Below are 6683 nucleotides of genomic sequence, written 5' to 3'. Positions count from 1 at the left end.
GGTTTTGGCCGCTTAATGAAGCACTATTTCCATGCCATTCGCATAAAGGTTGAAGAGAGCTAAACCAGGAACAACCAGAAATGGTCGGTATCTTGAAGTGTTAAAAGAACCAAATATCAACCATGTGCATGCATAAACACAATTTGAAAATTAAAGCATTAACTTATTGGAAATGCTTTGATAACCACTGCGGCTTCCAAAAGATTTGCCGCAAGAATTTCCTTCTCGTTAGTAAGTTTTAACACAAAAAATAATAGTGTAATTAAAGTGATTTTGGAATTTGAACAGAAGTAACCCTTTATTTGATAATGGCTTTAACTGCTTTGAGAGCTGCATCATCTAAAGCTTCAGCCGTTATTAATGTCATACCACTTTCCTTCAAAAAAAAATTTCACTGGTGAATGATGGAGGTGGTTTATAAAAGGAAGATAATAATTATTTAAATTATTGTTAAGAAAAAATATGATTGGTTCAGATTTTGGTAGTGGGGGACAAAATATGGATAGTCATTAATATGAGATATAAATAAATTTAAAAAAAATCAAAATATAAATTAATTAGAAGGCCTATTACATGCTTACCCTTCAATAAAATTGCAAATATCAAATGAGCCATCCTAAAGTTTCCAAAAGTGGAATTAACATTTTCTTTTTGATTTATTTTATTCTTGAAAAAATGCTTGAAACCTATCCTAATGCTTGCCAAGTGTCAATATTTTTCATCTTTTAGGTTCTCTTTTATATTGTATTTAGACTACAGGGGTAGATCAAGCATCTAATCGCTTTAAACCAGAGACTTTATCTCATCTTGATATTTCAAACATTCTAATGCCTCGATACTCGGATTGAGGGAATCTGTTACGGAATGAAATGATACGCTAAAGTACTTTGACCCAATATTGACAGCTTTGTACGCGCATTCCAATTAAGATAATATCTAAAAGACCCAGAATTAAATAAATTGTTTATTTATTTAATTTTCGTGATGTTTTTAATTGAACATCATCCAAATGTGGGCAGATTGGACAATATGTGAAGGAATGTGAGCGACTATGCTACAACTGCAGGAAGCCATGGCATATTGCTAAGGATTGTAAGGCGTCAATGAATACCGTACACGAGAAACGCCCAGCTGCCAAAGGAAGAGTGTACACCATGGATGGTGAAGAGGCTGATGGAGTAGATGGTCTGATCAGAGGGGAATGCGACATCGATGGTAACCTTCGTTTATCTCTAAGGATCGTGTGTCAAGTCTGAAATTACATGTTACTACTTTGACTTTTGATCTTGTGGTTACTACTCTTGCCTACCTTGATTGCAAACATTGCTTGTATGTACTTCTATGTAGTTTATAGAGATAGAAATTTTCATGCCAACCTAGTATGTCTATCCTTTGAACACTTATATGTCATTTTGGGAATGAATTGGCTATCTCACTACCATTGCCTTTTGGATTGTAACCGAAAGAGAGCGGTTTTCCAGACTCGGATCTTTCAAGTATCTATCTGCAAATCACATAAATGTCTTTTTGAGAGAAGGATCTCAAGAGTACTCATTATTGTTGAGCTTGGAGGGTTAGAAGAACTAAGATGTTAGCATTATCCCGGTAATATGAGACTTTTCCGATATTTTCCCCGGATATATACCTATATTGTCGCTCGTATGAGATGTTGAGTTTGTTAACGACATAGTACTAGGAACCAAACCGATTTTGATCATACTGTAACAGATGGCACTTGCAGAACTAAAAACACTGAAGTTTCAGTTGGAGGATATTTCATCTAAGGGGTTTATTCGACCAAGTGTTTCACTATAGGGAGCGCTAGTGTTGTTAGCAAAAAAGAAAGACGGACGATCAAGACTTTGTGTGGATTATCGACAACTTAATAAGGCGAGTGTCAAGAATTGTTCTCCGTTGCCATGGATCGACGATTTGATGGATCGACTTCGAGGGGCTTCCTTATTTTCCAAGATAGACTTGAAGTTGGGCTATCATCAGATAAGGGTGAAGACAGAGGATACACCTAAGACTGCTTTCAGAACACGCTATGGGCACTATGAGTAGTTAGTGATTCCATTTGGAGTTACTAGTGCACTTGCGATTTTCATGGATTACATGAACATGATCTTTCAACCCTTCTTAGACTGGTTTGTTATTGTGTTTGCGTGGATAGATGAGTGTGAGACCAGTTTCCAAACTATGAAGGAACGTTTGACGACTTCTCCTGTGTTGATTTTACCACAGCCGGAGGAACCTAATGAGGTTTACAGTGATGTGTCGTACCAAGGTTTGGGATGTGTGCTGATGCAACATCGCAAAGTAGTGGCTTATGCTTCGAGGCAACTAAAGACACATGAAAAGACACATGAAAGAAATTAACCGACGCATGACTTGGATTTACCTTCCATTGTTTTTGCACTAAAAATCTAGAGGCATTATCCCTATGGATGCACCTTAATCTAAACACTAGATAGAAACTTAAGAGGGGGTGAATTAGGTTTGCAACAAAATAGACAATTTAAAAATTGCAAATTCAGAATCTTAAATGTAACAAAAGCATTAACCGAAAAATAGAATGAATATAAAGTATACCAAAAAATAGAAATGCTGAAAGTAAAGAGATATGGGTAGAATAAAGTTCACACGACGATGTATCCTGGTTCACCTTCACCAACCGAAGGCTACATCCAGTCCCCCTTTCTGATTCGGAGAATTTTTCACTATGTAAATGTTGTTCAGTACAAGCTGCACACCAAGACTCTCAAGAACACCCTCAAGAAAGCACACCACTTCCTTGTTTACACAGTAAACACTAAACCCTATAATGGACTCTGAATCACCCTAATTCAAAGGACCTTTTCCACTATCACCAAACCCTATGATGATCTTCACCAAACACTATGGTGGAACAAGAATCACTCTGATTCTAAGAGAAGAAGAAGTTTTTACAATGGCTGAGAACTTCTATACTCAATCTAGAACGTAGAGTCCTTTTCAAGTTCACTTTTAAGCACAACAACACTCAAGGCTCTTGATTTTATGCTTTATAAATTTGACAGCATTTAGACTCTTTAGAAATCTGAAGTTGTGTGTTTGTGTTCAGAACTTCAAAGTGTATATATAGATTTTTGGTAAAGAGAGACAATAGTTCAAACACACTCTTATAGTAAGAAACACACGACTTTCAAAACAAGTTCAAATAATAAAATATACGCAGCCTTGGCTCATACGTTTTTCCTTTCAAAATTATTTAAAATATGCACCGTTTCAGTTTAAAACCAATCTGTTAGTCATCTGCAGGTTTCAAGATTTTCAGATTATTAACTGTTATTCCTTAACTTGAAGCCATGTACTGTTTCGTGTTGCTTCTGAAAAGAGAATTTTTAAAATCAGTTTGAATAAAACCAACACAGAAATCACGTCCTTGTGTGTCGCAACTCTCAAGCCATGTACTGGTTTAATTTTCTTTCAATTTTAAAACCTATTGAAATAGTCCCTAATGTACCAGAGACGTAAATCTCGTGAAGCTTCAACTCTAAACTTCAAGTGCAATTTCTTTTAAATCAATATACTTAAATGGATATAGTTCATATAATGCCCCTTACCAAGACATCTATTTATTATAGTTGTTTAACTTCGAAACTTCAAGTGCAAATTCTTTTAAATCAATATACTTAAATTTTGTTTCAAAGTTTTAAACGTATGAAGCCTTGGTTTAAAACAAATATATAAAGGCATATGAACTATATCCATTTAATTCATTTTAAAAGTTTATTTTAGTAGTTTCTACCTCTTTTAACTTAAAAACATTTTACCCTTATTTTAATGAACCTTAAGTGATATCAAACTCAAAGTGAACTTTGAAAGGTAAAGACCTATTACTAGAAAGCCATAAAACTTATCTATTGATACTTGATTCCTTGTGCTTTCCACACCTTATGGTCTTCAACATTTTTCTTCTTTGTTGATGTTGTCTTCATCAAAACCTAGCCAAGGTCAAGGAGAAGCTCTTCTTCAAAGATCATAAGAGCTTGAAATACCTGTTCGATAAGAAGCAGTTGAATATGAGACAACACCGATGGATGGATTTTATTACCCGACGCATGACTTGGATTTAGCTTCCATTGTTTTTGCACTAAAAATCTAGAGGCATTATCCGTATGGATGCACCTTCAATGTGTTCAGCGATTATAAAAGCTTGAAATACATGTTCGATCAGAAGGAGTTGAATATGAGACAACACCGATGGATGGATTTTATCAAGGACTATGAGTTCACTTTACAATATCACCCTGGGAGTGCGACAGTAGTCGCCGATGCTTTGAGTAGGAAGATGCATATCTCATCAATGATGACCATGGAACTAGAGTTTGGGAATGAAGGTATGTAATGGAAAGTTCAAGTTCGGAATGGTCAAAATTGCCAGTGGTTTGTTAGAAGATATTGGGGAACTACAATTGCAGGAGGAGTTCCTGCTAGAAAAGAGGAGTTCAGTTACCCAAGGTGAGGATCCCGAGTTCAATGTTGGAGCCACAACATTATTAGATGCAAGGAGAGAGTGTGTGTACCTAATAACCCAAAATTGAGGAGGCTAATTATGGATGAGGGTCACAAGAGCAAACTGAGCATGCATCCTGGAGAGACGAAGATGTATCAAGACTTGAAATTGAATTTCTGGTGGCCGGGAATGAAGAAGCATGTTATCGAGTATGAAACTTCATACCGGACTTGTCAGAAAGCCAAAGTGGAGCATCAGAAGCCTTCGGGAATGCTTCAGAAGTTGGATATTCCATAATGGAAATGGGTTAGTACATCTGTGAATTTCATGATAGCTTTATCTCGGACTCAAAAGAAGTATGATTCGATGTGCGTGATCGTGGATCATTTAACTAAATCTATTCATTTCCTGCTCAGGAGAACTACCTACAACGAGAAGCTCACAAAGATTTATGTGGCAGAGATTGTATGATCGCATGGGGTACCAACTAGCATTGTCTCCAACAGAGATCCAAAGTTTACTTCACACTTCTTGGGAGCTCTACATGAGGCTTTGGGAACAAAACTGTAACGCCCCAACTTTCGGGGATCACGGTAGTAACCTTTCTCGAATTATTATGCAACGATTTTCATAAGTAGTTCGCAGATGCGAATATTTTTTTCTTCTTTCAAAACATTTCTAAAACATGTCATGCATACTCCCAACCATAAATAAATATACATTACATTCAACCCCGACCAAGGAAAGTACCCGAAGGTAACGACAGATGCCCATAACATGTAAAGCATAACAAAATAGAATTAGATTCGCTAAAGGAATCCAGTATGCAATGACTCCCTAGATCTGATATACTCCCAACGATTTCCGCACCAGAGAATTGCAGGAAAGCAACGCAGTGGAACCTACTCAAATCCCCAAATATTAATTCGTGAAATCATCCTAGGTGATTTAACCAACAACAATAAGATCTTTACCCAAAGGCTCTAGCCTTACACATGACTTTACTCTTACGAGTCTTATGATGATCCTCAATTGGACCCTTATGATTGTTCTACTCATCTCTTGAGAAACTCTCCTCGTCGATCGACACAACAACATTCTCCATGTAGTGTGGCATCTGTTCACATCGTCATTTGTCATCGTCTGGAAATTTGTCAACCGCCCAAACACAAACAATACAAACAAGGCGTGCAAGGGTCAACTCCCAGCATCATGTATAATACAGAGCATCATGTCATATTATAATAATAAATAACATTTCTAAACATAATCAACAACAACATATATTATTGCATGTTATTCACCCAAGTCATGTTATCACACCACAAGCCACAATCATCACAACAATGCATTAAGTTGTTGCATGAAACTCTAGAGCAATGTATGCGCAAAGAAGATCCGGATAAACTCCACCCACCTGGTGACGGGAAAAACCAACGATATTGCCACTTAAAGGCTAGGCACCTCAGAGTTGATCCAACACATGCCTAATGTTGATCATTTTTGCTTTGGTGTCACTTATTACCTAGGCATAGCTAAGTCGATCCAACCCACTTTTTGACCATTTTGGCATGCATATGCCGGAAGGTAGTACTCTTTCGTACTCTTCCATGAAGGCACGACTTGAGGTCGTCACGACCTTCGTGAAGCACGATCTTTCGACCGTCTGCACCTCAAGATATGTGTGCAATATGGTTAGCCAAAGGTAAACATTGATCCTCACACGGATATGTGTTTGTAGCTAATAGTCATTGTTTATATCGTACCCTAAGGTAAACATTGATCCTTTGAATAAATTGCTTCAACGAGCAAGGAGTACCACATGCACCCTATTGATTCCCTCGTCATAACGACTCATCTTCTTGATGACTGAACAAAATTCTTAACAAGAAAGGAGCCACCTGCACCCTAGTGACTCCCTCATCACAACGACTCATCCCCTTGATGACCGAACAAATTTCTCAACGAGCAAGGAGTGACACTTGGACCCTAGTGACTTCCCACAGCATAACAACTCATCTTCTGGATGTCCGGAACTCAAGTTCTCTTCCTCTTCTCAATTCTTGGATCTTCGACTTTTTCTGTTTTCAAACTCATTTCCATATTTAATTCTTCTTCTCAAAAGATTCTCTTTGGATTATAAAAACGTTATTATTTGGATTAGTTTCACTATGAAGTTTTATTC

The sequence above is a fragment of the Lotus japonicus genome, chromosome 6 (assembly GCF_012489685.1).
Source record: "Lotus japonicus ecotype B-129 chromosome 6, LjGifu_v1.2".
Classification (NCBI taxonomy): domain Eukaryota; kingdom Viridiplantae; phylum Streptophyta; class Magnoliopsida; order Fabales; family Fabaceae; genus Lotus; species Lotus japonicus.
The sequence above is the reverse complement of the archived record's forward strand: the minus strand, read 5'-3'. Positions refer to the sequence as shown.